Source organism: Ornithodoros turicata, chromosome 1 (genome assembly GCF_037126465.1).
Source record: "Ornithodoros turicata isolate Travis chromosome 1, ASM3712646v1, whole genome shotgun sequence".
Lineage (NCBI taxonomy): Eukaryota > Metazoa > Arthropoda > Arachnida > Ixodida > Argasidae > Ornithodoros > Ornithodoros turicata.
In genome coordinates this window covers 43428494-43444166 of record NC_088201.1, presented here as the reverse complement: position 1 = coordinate 43444166, position 15673 = coordinate 43428494, and positions in this window count along the sequence as shown.

The following is a 15673-nucleotide window of genomic DNA, read 5'->3' as shown; positions in this document are numbered from 1 at the left end:
CCTGAATTTCTGACGTCTGCAGTACACATCTCATCACGACTAGACCATTGCTTCAAACTAAATCGCCCTCTCTGTCGAACATTAATATATATGATACATACTTTGCTCCCCGCACCATAAGAGAGTGGAACTCGCTTCCCCAATTCATTGTCTCACAAACTTCCGTGACACACTTCAAGCAGGCATTGATTCCCTATCTTTCATCAGCACATCGTCAACAAACTAATTTACAATACAATGCTCGCTAATCTATACATCAGCAATATCTTTTTTTTCGTGTTGTGTTATCTTGTCGGGCTGCTGTCTGTGTCGTTGCCACTATTTACACATGTATTTTGTAAATTCCCACTCCGTTCTGTAATGCCCTCAACTGAGGCCCTTGAACGTACAATACACAAAACAAAACAAATATTGGCGTGCTGCTTGGGCTCATAAAGGCGGGGTCCCATAGCCTCGATTTGAGCAGCAGCAGCAGAGCAACAGCAGCGGAGCAGCAGAGCTGCAGCGACACGAGCGGTCCCATAGCACTGGGCGAGAGCAGCAGCGCTGCCGAGCTGCAGAAATTCCCTGCTGCTCTCGTATCCGAATTTTTGGTTGCTGTGCTGCCCTGTTGCTCTGCAGCCTGAGCAGCCGGTCTCGAAAGCCAATCAGGAGGCTGGTTGGTATTGTTTTCGTTCGACGGTGTTTAGGGTTAGCAGGGCGGTGAGTGACGGCAGAAGGTTTGTTTCTGGTTGTTCTGTGATTTGATTCTGAAGGTCTGGATACGCTTGTGATTGCCAGTAGTTTGGAGCGAGTGTTCAATCATCGGGACTGCGTGAAGTGCGCTTTCAGGACATAATTCAGTTCATAAAGTTCAATAAAGTGTTCGACGGAACCTACGTGATACATATGTTGTGTACCAGTTGTAGCTACATGTTCGCTTGTTTTCAGGAAAGTACTTCAAAACCCGTGACCTGATAACGTACAAGCAAACTACTTTCACGTCCATGCCGTGTGAAAACCAAACCTAACAAATTTCTTGTGGTCGGTATTCCGAGACCTTGCTAAGTGGTTGTAAATGAAAGTGACCCTTGAAAAGGGTTAGATGGAGATAGACAACGTTCAGACAACAAAAAAAGGTTCGATAGAGATAGATAATGAACCCATTCCTTGTGAAAACAGGCAGAAAGCAGTGGGTACTAGCAGAAGAGGCCTTTGTTTTCGTGAGACAGTTTTATTTCACTAAGAGCAACGTACGCATTTGACAGTCACCGTAAATCAAAATATCGAATACTATAGTAACGAGGCAATATATTTATACGACGAAATCCCGTAGAAGAATCTCCACACAACACAGCAAGGACTGTTCTGCACAGCAGTAGGACGAACCTACGTTGAATGTCATGAAACTGACTACACATCAACGAAGAGTCAGGTAATACGAGGCTCAGACCACCACCACACTCATCTCAAAGTTCACTTATGAGCTCCAAATCCACAATATATCTCTCACACAAACGCCTTTCACCTAGGATTGCGTTCCTAGGTGTGTGCACTAAAAGGCTTAGCCGCTGCGTACGCCTTCGGAATGTGCGAAATGTAAACAATGACACAGTTGCCAACACGTTTTGTGTTTCCTAAGCCGCTGCTGCCGCTAATTCAAAACGAAGCTATGGGACGCCTCCAGCAGCAGAGCAGCGGCAGCAGAAAGCTGCTCTGCTGCCATGTTGCCGTGTTGCTGCTGCCGCACCGCTGCTGCTGTGCTGCTGCTGCTCGCATAAAGCTATGGGACCCGGCCCTAACCCTTGAGCCAACTGAGCGCTGTGCTGTGCACGAGGCTAACAGGTTTTCGGGAGGGGGGGGGGGAGATGGCTATGGCGGTGTTGTGGGCGGATTGCGCGGCGACGGTCATTCGCACTGGGTGTTATTATGCAAGCTATCTATTACTCGTAGCAGAATTTAAAGTGGCGGCAATGTGAGTTGAAGCTAACAGACAGCGCTTCGAATCCGAATTTTTACGGCTGCCTCCGAAGTTTTGTAGTGCAAAAGGGACCCGGGTGCCCACATGATCGCTTGGTAGTGGGCGTAAGTAGGATTCAGTGCCTTTATATTGAATTTCAGCCGCCCAATAAAAACAAACATTTCATCTGGAAGCCCCAACACCTACTCGGTAACGAGCAACGAACCGTCACCGAGAAGTGCACGCATAACATTGCGCCGAAATGCCCGTTTCCACTCAACAAATATCCAGCGGATTATGCCAGCAAAAGAAAGGCCAAGAAAGCGCGTACACACACAAAAAAGAGAGAGAAAAAAAGAGACAGAGTGGGGAGTAAAGCCGGCCAGGATACACGACCAAAAAAATTCGCCGATGGAAAAGGAATCAGCCACCATCATCATCAACAGACAGACAACCTACTTCCGGAGTAGCGAAATCCTCGCGGCGGACATAGAGCCGTCGGCTGTCCACCAATCAGGGGCGGTGGATTTTACGAGGGGTGTTCAAGTCAAACCGGGACTTTTCATTTTTCGCAAAAGTAAAATGAGGGCAGGCGAGAAATTTGTTTTATTTTTCAACGTAATCTCCAGCTGCACTAATGCACTTGTCCCAGCGTTTCAGAAGGGCTTGAATGCCAGCAGAGTAGAAATCCTTACCGGCGCGTAGCAGCCATGATCGGACCGCATTCTTGACCTCGTCGTCGCAGCTGAAGTGGTGGCCTCCAAGGAACGCCTTCAGTGGCCTGAAGACATAGAAATCGCTGGGGACGAGGTCTGGACTGTAAGGGAGATGTGGCAGCAACTCCCAGCCAAGTTTCTGTAAGGTGGGTGTCGTGAGATGCGCGGTATGCGGGTGTGCATTGTCCTGTAGGAGGAGGACTCCTTTGGATATGAGACCCGGCCGCTTTTGCTTCAGCGCCTTATGTACATCCCTGAGAACCTGGCAGTAATTGCACTATTGATAGTGGTACCAGTGGGCAGAAAATCAACATGAACAACGCCAGCCTTGTCCCAGAAAACCGTGGCCATGACCTTACCCGCAGACGGGGTGCTTCGGAACTTCTTGGGAGCTGGCGAGCCCGGATGCTTCCACTGTTTTGATGCGCGTTTAGACTCAGGAGTGAAATGGTGCACCCACGTTTCATCGCACATGATGATCCTATCAAGGAACGGCTGTCCTTCAGTGTCGAAACGGTACCTTAGCTCTTGGGAGATTTCCAGTCTTCTCTGCCGGTCAAACACGGAGAGCTGCCTTTGGACCCAACGGGCACTAAGTTTCCGAAACTGGAGGTGTTCATGAATGATAGTGTTCAACGTTCCCACAGAAAGGTCCGTCTTTCGAGCCAGTTCGAGACATGTTATCCGTCGGTCCTTGAGGATCAGGCGCTCCACAAGTTGGATGTTCTCAGGAACTCTGACACTGGACTCTGAGCCGCCCCGGTCGGGATCGTCCTGCACTGATGTACGGCCGTCTCGGAACCGTTTGCACCACTCAAACGCTTTGCTGCGGCTAAGTGTATCGTGGCCATACTGAGCCTGAAGTCTTCTGTGAATTTCAGATGAAGTTACGCCTTCATTCACGAGAAACTTCATGACAATTCGCTGTTCCATATGCGCGCTCACCTCGTTGTCGGCCATCTTGTCCAGCACGTGTCTTCTGTTTTGCACAAACTTTGGACCACAAAGTGGTGAACGCGGAGGGCTGTCGCGTGTGAAAATGACGAAAAAGAAGTAGCGCGAGCCATTTGTACACTCATGAGACAGAAAGTCCCGGTTTGACTTGAACACCCCTCGTAAAAGATTTATTTCGAAGCGTTTATTCTTCGAAGTTTAGTTTTCGGAGTGTATTTGGACAGTGTGGATTTTCTCATGATTTATATTGAAGAGTTTATCTTGAAACTTTGATCTTTAAGAGATTTATTTTTGAACGTTTTATTTTTACATTATTTATTTCGGCGTCATCCCGTCACTTTAAGGCAAAAGGCACCCCATAAGGCAAAACTATTTGAAAAAAATTAACACGTCATAGTATTGTGAGGACTGTCGAAAACATTCCTCCATCCTCGTTTCTTTCTTTTTGTCCTACTGCGTTTTCCCTGCTGACACGCTGCGAATCCCATTAACTGTAACACCTCGTTTACTCACCATTCCTATAACAATAACAAAATAATAACAATAATAATAGTAATAATAAAATTGCTATTCCCGTTTCCATGGAAGCGCCCCGCAGAAACACCGCAAGAGGTAGCTGCAAACTGTTATATACCACCACCCTCAAAAAATGAATACATTCTCGTTTATTTCACGCCCTTTCCCGAGAACGTCCCACTCCATATCGCGCGTAACTTCTCAGTTCATCCTCATCATGAAACGAATGCGGCATAGCAAATTACGTCATTACAAAGCATGGCGGAACGTTAAGAACTTCAAACGCTGTAAGCCGAATCCTTTTAGACCGTCTAGATATCTCTACAGCCTCACTCTTCCAAGCAGGCATCTTGTGTTCGCCTGGCGCCGCGTGCTCGTTGGCTGATGCGGAAATCTAATCTTGGCGGTCTTCCAAGGGACTCAGATTGCCGTTGTACCCGCTAAGAATCTCCTTTGCATATTAAATCCACTCGGCGCATCTGCTGAAGAAGAGTGCTTACCTCAATTAGTGAATTTCCTTGATGCTCACCGCCATTCCTTCCAAACAGAAGGCACGAAATAATCGAGTAGAGTCGGCGTGCACTTGCCGAAGTGCAGAACCGCCATTACACGGTGCGAGTGATGTGCAAGGGTTTCGTGGCGTACATTCCACTGATTTCCCTCTGTCGTACTCATTTCGAGTGGGCTGCTAATTCGCAAAATGCATACTTGTTTCTGTGTCTCGTTTTCATCGCAAGACGCCTCGAATTACTGCACTAATGAGGGTCGCAGTTTTGCGAACATTAATGAGTAGCTGTGTGAGTGTAAAAAGGTCTGACTTTCAACGTACAACGGTCGTTCAAGGTTGACCGATACTTTTCTATACAATTGAAAATTTGGGAAACACCAAACTGCGTAAGTTTTTCAAAGCTTGACGTAGAAAGAAGCAGGCTGTTGTGGTAGCCAGCGCAGGACATCTTTCTGGAGGGCCTTATCTGTATGGAACGTCTTTCCTCCAAGGTGCTCTTTAAGGGGCCTAAACAAATGGTAATCGCTTGGGGTTAAACCCCGGGTATAAGGCGCATGGGGCAAAACATCCCATCGTGTTCGGCCAGGGTTGCTACCGTGAAATTCGCCGTGTGAGACCGGGCATCACAAAAAAGAATGGCCCTTCCAGACAACATCCCAGGTATTTTCTTGCGAACTGTGGTTCGCACAGTACCCTTTATCAACGTGTAGTAGTACAGGACATTAACCGTGACCACTTGCTCTAAGAACAATGAAGAAGGAAGCCACTGAAAAGGTGTAGGACTCGGTGTAGGTGTAGGACTCACTGAAAAAGCTGTGGGACTCGAACCCACATCTTCTGGATTGCCGGTCCAGGGCGCTACCAATTGAGCTAAGCTAACACACCTCCCCAAGAAGCTTGCTCTAAGAAGTCCACATGGATGACACCCCGCAAGACCCAGAAGTCTGTTCCGATGGACTTCCCAGAAACGGAAGCATCTTGCTTTTTTATTCTTTTTCGGCGGGGAAGCCTTATGTGACCATTTCATGCTGCTTCTTTTTGTCTCTGGGGTGAAATGATGCATCCAGGTTTTATCATATTTGATTATTGATTGCAAAATTTCGTCTCCCTCGGATTGAAACCTGTTCAGCAGCTACTCAGAGACTGCCGTGCGCGCTCCCTTCTGGTCACAAGTGAGGAGTCGAGTCTTGCTCGGACCACAGCCAGTCCCAGAACACTTTATTGATGACGATGGCAGTCGTCCTTTACACATGGGCGACACCACATCTCCCCCACGGGGAAAAAATTGCGCACACTAAGAAAAACAGTAAAATCTTAATGAGTCAACAACTATAGTCCTTTAAACGATTCGGAAGTGCGCGTCTTCTGGTACTTCGACGAAGTTAAGGTGCGCAGTCTTCGTTGTTTTGACTTGGTAGCTCAGGATGATTTGGCTGGCGTACCTGTGCCTCGGCATGGACGACGAGGTCTTCTCTGGTGGAGCTCTCCGGCTCCCAGTACAAGGCGACAGGCGTCGATTCCGTTTCGCGCCTCCTTGGTTGTAGTAACTTTGGTGCCACGTCATTATGTACTTTGGAAAACCTGCTTGCGTTCCAAATTTTGTTATTGTCCAACAGGAAGGAGTTTGGTCCTCTCTTCTCGACGATCTTCTTGGGCTCAGGAAACCTAAGTCGACCTTTTCGTTGATGACGAGGTAATTTCGCACGTACGAAATCTCCTGGTTTGAAATCCCTTGGCTGCGCCCCTCTTTTGCTGTCAACGTATGTTTTCGTGCCCTTCTGTTTATCCTCAACCTCGTCGCTCGTGCGCTAGGGAAACCCGAATCATCATCATCATCATTATCCTCAACCTTCCGACGTAGCTCTTCCATCTCGTGAGCTGATCTTCGAAAAACCTTGTTGTTGGGAAACCAACCATGTCGAGTTTCGTCCGAATGTTCCTTCGATGAAGCAAGTAAGCTGGTGCTAGCCCAGTCGATCCATGAGGTGTGGCTCGGTACTCTAGAACAGTACACAGTACTGAACTGAACAGAACACAGTACTCTAAAACAGCTTCCTTGATTGGATGCTGCTCCAAGCGTGATATTTGTATGAAGTTCTTCAGCACTTGGTTGAACCGTTCGACCATCCCGTTGCCTTGCGGGTGGTACACAGAGGAACAAGTGTGCTGAATTCCACATCCTTGAAGGAAACTTTGGAATTCTTGTGACACGAACAGAGGTCCGTTATCCGTAATGATTTGGGAAGGGTAGCCTTCCCGGCTGAAAACCTGTCAAAGAAACTTTATGACGGTCGTGCTGGTGACCGCACTTGAAAAGCAAACTTCAGGACACTGACTGCAGCAGTCTATCATGTAACGACAGACGTGTGATGCTTCCTCATAAGGACCCATTATGTCCATTCCAAGCTTTTCACACGGGGCGTTTGGCAGCGGTACCGGAGTAAGTGGGGAGAATTATTTTGCCCACTTGTCAGCCGTTTGACACATGGCACATTGTTGAATGGCAGCCTCGACGCTGCTGTCGATTGCAGGCCACCAGTACAGCTGACGAAGACGTTGCTTGGTACGCACCATGCCGGAATGCGCCTCGTGTGCCAGGGCAATTACCTTCGGGATCACCACGGAAGGGACAACAATCCTTTATCCAGGTAGCAAAAGTTCGTCGACTTGTGACAGTTCCGCTCGTAGGTTGAATTCGTTTCAGATGGAGACTGGCTCTCATCTGTTCTGAAGCGCTTGCACGCAGCAGATGACCTACCGCTATTAGCAGCTCGCAGCGATGATTCCATGAGTGTCGGTACGGCTAATCCTTCCGAGGTGTCCTGCATGCTTCGGCTAAAAGCCCACAGGTCATTGCGAACGACCTGACTGAAAACTGCTGTTCAAACTGAAACTAGGCCTCACGTAGGAGCTCGAACAAATGCAAGGAGAACCCATCAAGCGAGTCACTACACACAGATTCCTCGGTGTTCACATTAACAGAATGATGTCCTTGACAAACGAGGTTAAGCGCCTGAACAACTAATGCAACGCTTACACGAACTTAATGAAGTACGGAGGCTACCGTTGGGGAAACACGCAAACATTGGCAGCTTTGCATAATTCTTTGATCAGGCAAAGTATACACTACAGCCTCCCCGTCATACAGAACCTCTCCGCGAAGCAGGAACACACCCTAGAAGCTGTCTACGCTCGCAGTGCAAGAATAGTCCTCGGAGTTCCGAAAACAGTGCGGTCACAGTTAGTACTTGTCGAGGCAAAGGAACCTCCACTCGAAGCACATCGGAAAAGAGAAACCCGACGCCATCTGATCCGAATCATCACCAGACACACTCAGCACCGCTTGGTTAAAAAAATACAAGATCGCAAAAAATATGCATTGCATCGGCACCTTGGAGTTATACACAAGTTTCTTCCAAAATGCAGAAAACGTACCCTTACTCGTGAAAAGGCATCGTGGCTTCTGCCGACCATGGCCATCAGGACTGAAATCCCAGGTATTAAAAGGAAAGGTGACCTCCCACCCGTGGCGCTAAAGCAACTTGCACTGAGCTATCTGGAAGAAGCCCACCCGTCAGCAAAGAAAATTTTTTTACGGATGGTTCTACTACGGCACTCGGCTCAATCAGCGCAGTTTATGGAGAAGACATTTCAAAAAGCTACAAGCTGTCACATACGACATCATCCACAGCAGCAGAACTGCATGGAATATTGAAAGCTCTCACCAATATCAAGACATGCGAACTCGGCTCCTGGATTATTTGTAGTGACTCCAAAGCTGCTCTACAGGGACTATGTCTACCGGACATGACAAATTTGCTCCACTACAAGATTCACACTGATCACTCAGATGTAATCGAAAGAGGACACCATGTCGAACTACAATGGGTACCAGCTCACTGTGGTATTGACGGAAATGAACTAGCTGACAAGTTGGCAAAAGAGACCCTGTCTCATCAGAAACGATCACCTATCCCGTTCACTAAAGGAGATGCAGTAAACCTGCTCAACAGCAAAACTAAAGTATACGCGAAGAAACTCTGGCTGAAAACACTGCGATCAGAAGATTACATCAAACACATTGATCCAGAGCTCAAGTATTCCATACCTGTCAACATAAAACGGGAATACACCACATTGATTCACCGCGTACGTCTCGGAGTCCTGCCAACCAACTCAGTCCTCTTCAAGCAGGGCAAAGCAGACTCTCCTGACTGCTCAACGTGTATGCTTCCCGATACCACCCACCATGTCATCACTCAGTGCAAGAAGTTCTCCAAAGAACGTGAACAATTAGACAAGGAACTAAGAAAGCTTAGTCACACGCCTCTCACCTTTGCCAAGATAATGGGCAATTGGAATACAAGCTCAGACCGAAAAATTGCACTCAGTGTGCTGTGTGACTTCCTCAAAGAAACGCAAATCGTGCAGAAATATTAGGACAGGTCCACTGAAGAAGAAACTCCGCATGTTGACAATCAGCAGATAGATCCAAAGTGCAAAGGACGATCCTCCTGCGATCTATAAATGTATTAATCAACAAGCTACCTAATCCAGCTAACCCCCTCCCCCCAGCCGACATACAAGCGAAGAAGAGGAACATACTCCTCAACTAAAAGAAATGGAGCAGCAGACCCCAAACTCGGGCGTCACCAAGCTCCAAAACGCAGCTACTTCTACTCTCTACTACTACTCTACTACTCGTAGGTTGAAAAACGGTGCTACTTTGTCTGAGAGGATCCCTTTCGTTGGCCACTGTGCTCTTATGTAACGCATTACATCCTGCAATACCGGGTCAGCAGCAGTGGCTCTCTGTAATTCGTCTTTCGAGATGCGTTCTGTAATTAGGCAGACGGTGTCGTCTTCAGATGTTCCCTCCTCAGTACTGGGAATGGGTAGTCGTGACAATGCATCTGCAATCTGATTTTCTGTCCCTTTCTCGTACACGGCGGTGAAATTATAACTATGTAGTCGCGTTAACCACCGAGAAATTCTAGCCGGTGCTACTGCCCGGCTAGAAGTGGTGGATGCCCGGCTCCTTGGCTGCCCAACAGAGTTCGCAACGCCTGATGATCTGTTTCCAGATTAAAGGGGCGACCCCAGAGCTACGCGTGCCAGTGCTCTATTGCACAGCCAGAGCCTCCCGTTCTCCAGCGGAGTACTTTCTTTCTTGGGCTGAAAGAGTTCTGGATGCGAAAGATGCGGTTCGAAAACAGATATCGTCTCATTGGCGCAGTACTGCGCCGAGGCCGTAGCCAGACGCATCGGTCGTTACAGTAACCGATGGAGTCGGGTCGAACATGCTCAACGCTGAGCATGTGGACATGAGTCTTTTGAGCCTCTCAAAGCATGTCTGAGCGTTTGTGCACCACTGAAAGTTTTTCGCCTCGGAGCATGTGACGTAGCGGTTCCACTTCGTCTGCATAATTCTTGAGAAATTTCGCATAATGCCCAGTCATTTCCAGGAATGACCTCAATGTGCGAAGGTCAGTGGGTGCTGGAGCTTCCAGAAAGGCCTTTACGTTTGCTTCTAGTGGCATGACTTTTCCTTCCGCGACCGTATGACCCACAAAGGTGAGTTCCCTGACATCGAACATGCATTTCTCGTTTAGCTGTAGACCTGCGTCCGAAAGACGTCTCAAAACTTGGCGTAAATTCCTGGCATGCTGCTCTTCAATTTTCCAATGAACGATGATGTCATCATGGTAGTGTAGTGCTCCACTGCAGACTTTGAGCACATTAGCGAGGAGCTTCTGGAAGGCAGAGGGTGCTGACGCCAGGCCAACACATACCCGTTTGTAACGGAACAATCCATCGTGCGTGATCACGTGATCAGTGTGATCACGGCTTTCTTCTGCTAGCGGTAGCTGGTGGTATGCCGCAGTTAGATCTAGTTTGGAGAAGTCTATCGCACCGGCGAGTCTGTTAACAAGTTCCTCTATGTGGGGTAGGGGATAGCAATCCGGTATGACAGCTCTGTTCGGTGCTCGTAGGTCCACACAAAGTCGAATACTACCGTCCTTTTTCTTAGCGACGACGATGGGCGATACCCATGGGGACGCATCAATGGGTTCTATTATATCCATGTCCAGGGGTTTCTTCAGTTCCTTTGAGACATCGCCCCTTATTTTTAACGGTAGTGTTCGAAGTTTAGCTATAGTGAGCTCCATTTCTGGTCTCAGTTTCACTTTGTGTGCCTAACCTTTAACAACGCCAAGTCCTGGAGCAAACAGTTGCGGAAATTCGCACTTTGCAATGCGCTCGCAATCAGACGTCGTAATCGTTTTCTCTATAGGCATCGCATTCGTGCTCCGTCAATGTGCAAATGTGCTGCGACTGCATGAAGTCCTAACAGTGTAGTACCTTGCTGCACTACGTAAAATAGAAGTGAAGCGCTCTGCGTCTTGTACCTGACAGGGATGACAACGCGCCCTCGAACTCTTATCTGCTTTCTTGAATAATCATGCAGTTGAATCGAAGCTGGTCGGAGTGAAAAATCTCTGGGGAAGGTAGACTAGTAGACTTCCCAGGACAGTATGGAAACAGACGACCCTGTATCGATTAAGAACTTGACGTTCTTGCCTGCAGCTTCCACTGAAATCTAGATGGCCTTTTCCTTGGTCGTATGCACCTCGAGAAGCATAGCACTTGCAGTATTCGGAGAATGGACTTCGTCCTCTGAGGTATCTGTTACTACTTCACGAGCAGTACCATGTTGCCGTTTGCTTGAACCCTTGCATATGGCTCCGAAGTGACCTACTTTCATGCATTTCAAGCATTCCTTATCCTGTACTATACAGTTTGGCGAGTTAGCCAAATGACGCGTTGAGCCACAGCGATAGCAGACAGCTGATTTCTTTGCTTTCGGCTTGTCCCGGGGCTTGTTTGCGCTCGTTCTTCTATTGTAGGAGAGTCGTCCAACTGTGGCGGTTTCCTCATGAAGCTGCTATTGAGCTGCTCTCCAACTCTGTTCTACATGACCCGCTAGCAGAACCGCTCTGTCCAGAGTAAGTGCTGAGCCCTCTAGTAGTAAACGTTCCCGTACCTGCGGCAAAGTGGCTTTGACAAATTGGTCACGCAGAGTTTCGTCAAGCATTGGCCCGTAATAACAACTAATGGCGAGTCCTCCAAGAGCTGTAACGTAGACCTCGACGGTTTCATCGGGGAGCTGTGCCCGTTGTCGGAACTTACGACGTTCCACTATCACGTTGAAACTTTCGGCATACCTCCTTTCAAGCGTAGCTAAAGCTTACACATAAACATTGATTACGCCTGTGAACGATGCTCCTTCGATCGTCTGTGTGCTAGGTACGTCAGCAGCTGGCAGGGCATAGAATATCCGTTGACCTTCTGTTCCCAAAGCGTGAAGTAGTACAGCTTTCAGGTCGTTCTGGGGTATAGGATACGGCATCGATGGCAAGTATGTAATTTTCGAAGATTTCGTCTCCATTCAGTCCATGGTATGGGTGGGTGGCCAGGTCGGTCAACAAACGGCGACAACCGCAGCAGGAGCGCCGAAATTCATGACAACTATAATCTGAATAGCTGAATGCACACCCTTTTTCGATCGCCACGTCGGTCCGTCCGACGTCGCCAAAATGTCGTGTCTTGACTCTGACCACAGCCAGTTCCAGAATACTTTACTGATGACGATGGCACGCGTCCTTTACACATGCGCCATAGTGGCAACACCACATCGAGCAAACCATCTTGCACAGGCTTCGCGAACAGTAAGCGCTCGTGAATGATTAGGGAGTTTTTGGGAACCGGCGCGCGGCATACAGTCGATCGGTCGGTCACTTCGTGGTAGAGCGGGAAGGGATCGGTCGGAGCCAGACCAGGCTTTCTGAATGCGCTTTCGAGAACCAGAGAGATAAATCGCTACGATGCGTATGATGCCTTCATTCGTCAAAAATGGAAGAGGGAGAGACATAATTTTGAGGAAGTTATTGAGAGTTGAAAGACGGTAGCGTTCTTATGTGGAATTTTCCTGTAATCTGTGGAAGTTTCCGCGAACTGGTTCAGCGGACAGCGGTACAATCGATTGGGAGAGACGGGCGCTGCACGCATGCACATTATCTAGTGATGATTACCCACCGGGAGAGCCAAGCAGCACGCCAATATTGGTCCCATATTCGACCCATATGGGCTGCCAAGATTACCAATATTGGTCCAGTATGGGCTGCCAATATGGGACCAATATCGGGAGTGCAACCAGGCTCCATGTTGGACCAATATGGTCTGCCCATGTTGGCAAGCCCATTTTGCTTATATTGCGCAAATATTTCCGTGATAACGGCAACGGGGAGCCCGTCTAATAATAAAGCATTATCCGGCATAATATGCACCACTGATATTACTACGCTCTTTTTGCTTTTTTTCATTTCTGCAGATCTTCTTATTGATCCTCGTTGATTAGCGTTACAAAAAACAACACTGCATTGCCCTAAAAACGAAGATTACGTGCTACGCCCGCCTTGCTGAAGGACCCATGCAGTCCCACGGAACTGCCAATGCCGAACATCCTTCAGAAGCCTTCATTGGCCATTGGGCCATTTGCAAAAGTTCCAGGGAGCAGCGCGCATGGGTGGTAAATGCTGTGCACAACGACAGCGACGGTGCATACACCAGTAGGACGACGACGACGACGACGATCGGAGACGATAGCAAATCGCTGTCGTTTTGCACAGCTTTTCCCGGCACGCCCTGCCAGGGCGCGCGCTGCTCCCTGGAACTTTCTCAAATGAGGGGGGGGGATGTAGGGGGAAGGTGCGGTGGTACGGTCAGCCTGCTCTGAAGTGGCGTCTCGGTGCACCCAGGAGAGGGAGAAGGGGGAGGGTGAAAGAGGGAGGGGAGAGATGATGGTGGCACAGGAGAGGCGTGCTAACCCTCTTGCTCTGGGATTTGGGTAGTCCAGAGGGACTACCCACCACACAAAACAAGTGAGCACCCCTCAGAAGTCTTGTATTGCCAACTCAGAAGTCTTCATTGGGAAGCTCCCTGTACCACGGTAACCGCCAGGATTATTGGCGAAGTTACCCCATCTTCTCAAATTAGTGATGTGTCGTTCGTGGACGAACCCTTCAAACTGAACTAGTCATTCGGGTGAACTGAACGAACTAGTTCAACAACAACCAAAACATTAGTTCCTCAATTCAGTTCATTGCGGTTCATTGGGCCTCGACACCCACAACGCCATGCACAACGCATACGCTTTGATACGCTTCCAAGTGTGACATCTGCGCCATCTAACGAACGTTTTGAAAAGCTAACAAAGCACATGCGCGCATGAAGAAGGGCGGGAGACCACGGCGCATACGCTGTGGGCTTGGCCTTGCTGCGCTGAAGTGGACTGTGTGAAGGAAGAGAACTGGATGAACTAAAGAACTGAACACTAAACGACGTCGCGAGTCGTTTTGAAGGACTCGCAGAGCCTGGTGTTGCGGTGTTGCCTGTCAGAACTGCTGCTCGTCCACAGCGCATGCGCTTAAGGAAGAGCGCGGGCGGTGCGGCGAGGCAGAGCTGGCAGAGCCTCAAGTGGACTTAGTGAAGGTGTGAAGGAAGATAACTGGATGAACTAAACAACTAAACGATGCCGCGGGACGTTTTCAAGCACTCGCCAGGGTCTGCCGTTGGCCGTCAGAGAAGGTGCTAGTCCACAGCGCATGCGCTTAAGAAAAAGCGCGGGGAGGGAGAGCTTCGAGTGGACTGTGTGAAGGTGTGAAGGAAGAGAACTGGATGAACTAAACGATGCCGCGGGTCGTTTGGAAGTACTCGCAGCGCCTGTCAGAACTGTTACTCGTCCACGGGGGAGGGAGAGCCAACAGAGCGGCTTTGAACGCCGTATGGATTGAAGTACTCTGGGCAAGTGAACTATATGAACGGCGAACGCTGAACAAGAGTAAATCATTTAGAACTGATTGCGCTGAGATCGCTCTGAGCTCCTTCTCGCAATTGTGGACTGCTAGTGGCGCCGTTATGTTCTGACTTCTGGCTGACTGCTTGTGTGACTGGCACACCCTGGAGCGGGCACGCTATTTTCGCGGCAATACACTGCAAGCTTCCCAATTTTTCCTCCACAACGCTACGTTGTATTTTTCTTCAAGCTCTCTCATGCATTTGAATGAAATGAGTTGAAACTGCGGTTACTCTATCACACTTCTGTGTTCTCAAGTTCGCAGCAAGCAGACGTAAGTGATCAGAAATACACGATTGTAACATTGAACGACGACGGCACCTTGCATATTGATCTGTGCATTACTTTTCTCGTTAAAAATATACGTAGAAAATTAAAGCAAAATAAAAAAGCGACCTAAAAGATTACGTTTGCTATGTTGATGTTCTCGAACCTTTGGAAAACTGAATTGCAAGATCATTTTGTTGTATCTCTCTTGGTCGAGCCACTTTAAAGTTTGGGACTATATTACTTGATTGTGTTTAATTGCGAACAGGTGAACGAATGAACTATTCTTTTAGACAGTTCTAGTGATGTGTCGTTCGTGGACGAACCCTTCAAACTGAACTAGTCATTCGGGTGAACTGAACGAACTAGTTCAACAACAACCAGAACATTAGTTCCTCAATTCAGTTCATTGGGCCTCGACACCCACGACGCTTACGCTTTGATACGCTTTTAAGTGTGACATCTGCGCCATCTAACGAACGTTTTGAAAAGCTAACAAAGCACATGCGCGCAAGAAGAAGGGCGGGAGACCACGGCGCATGCGCTGTGGCCTTGAGTGGCTGTGACGCTGCGCTGAAGTGGACTGTGTGAAGGAAGAGAACTGGATGAACTAAAGAACTAAACGACGTCGCGAGTCGTTTTGAAGGACTCGCAGAGCCTGCCGTTGCCTGACAGAACTGCTGCTCGTCCACAGCGCATGCGCTTAAGGAAGAGCGCGGGCGGTGCGGCGAGGCAGAGCCTCAAGTGGACTTAGTGAGGGTGTGAAGGAAGAGAACTGGATGAACTAAAGAACTAAACGATGCCGCGGGACGTTTTGAAGCACTCGCAGCGGTCTGCCGTTGGCCGTCAGAGAAGGT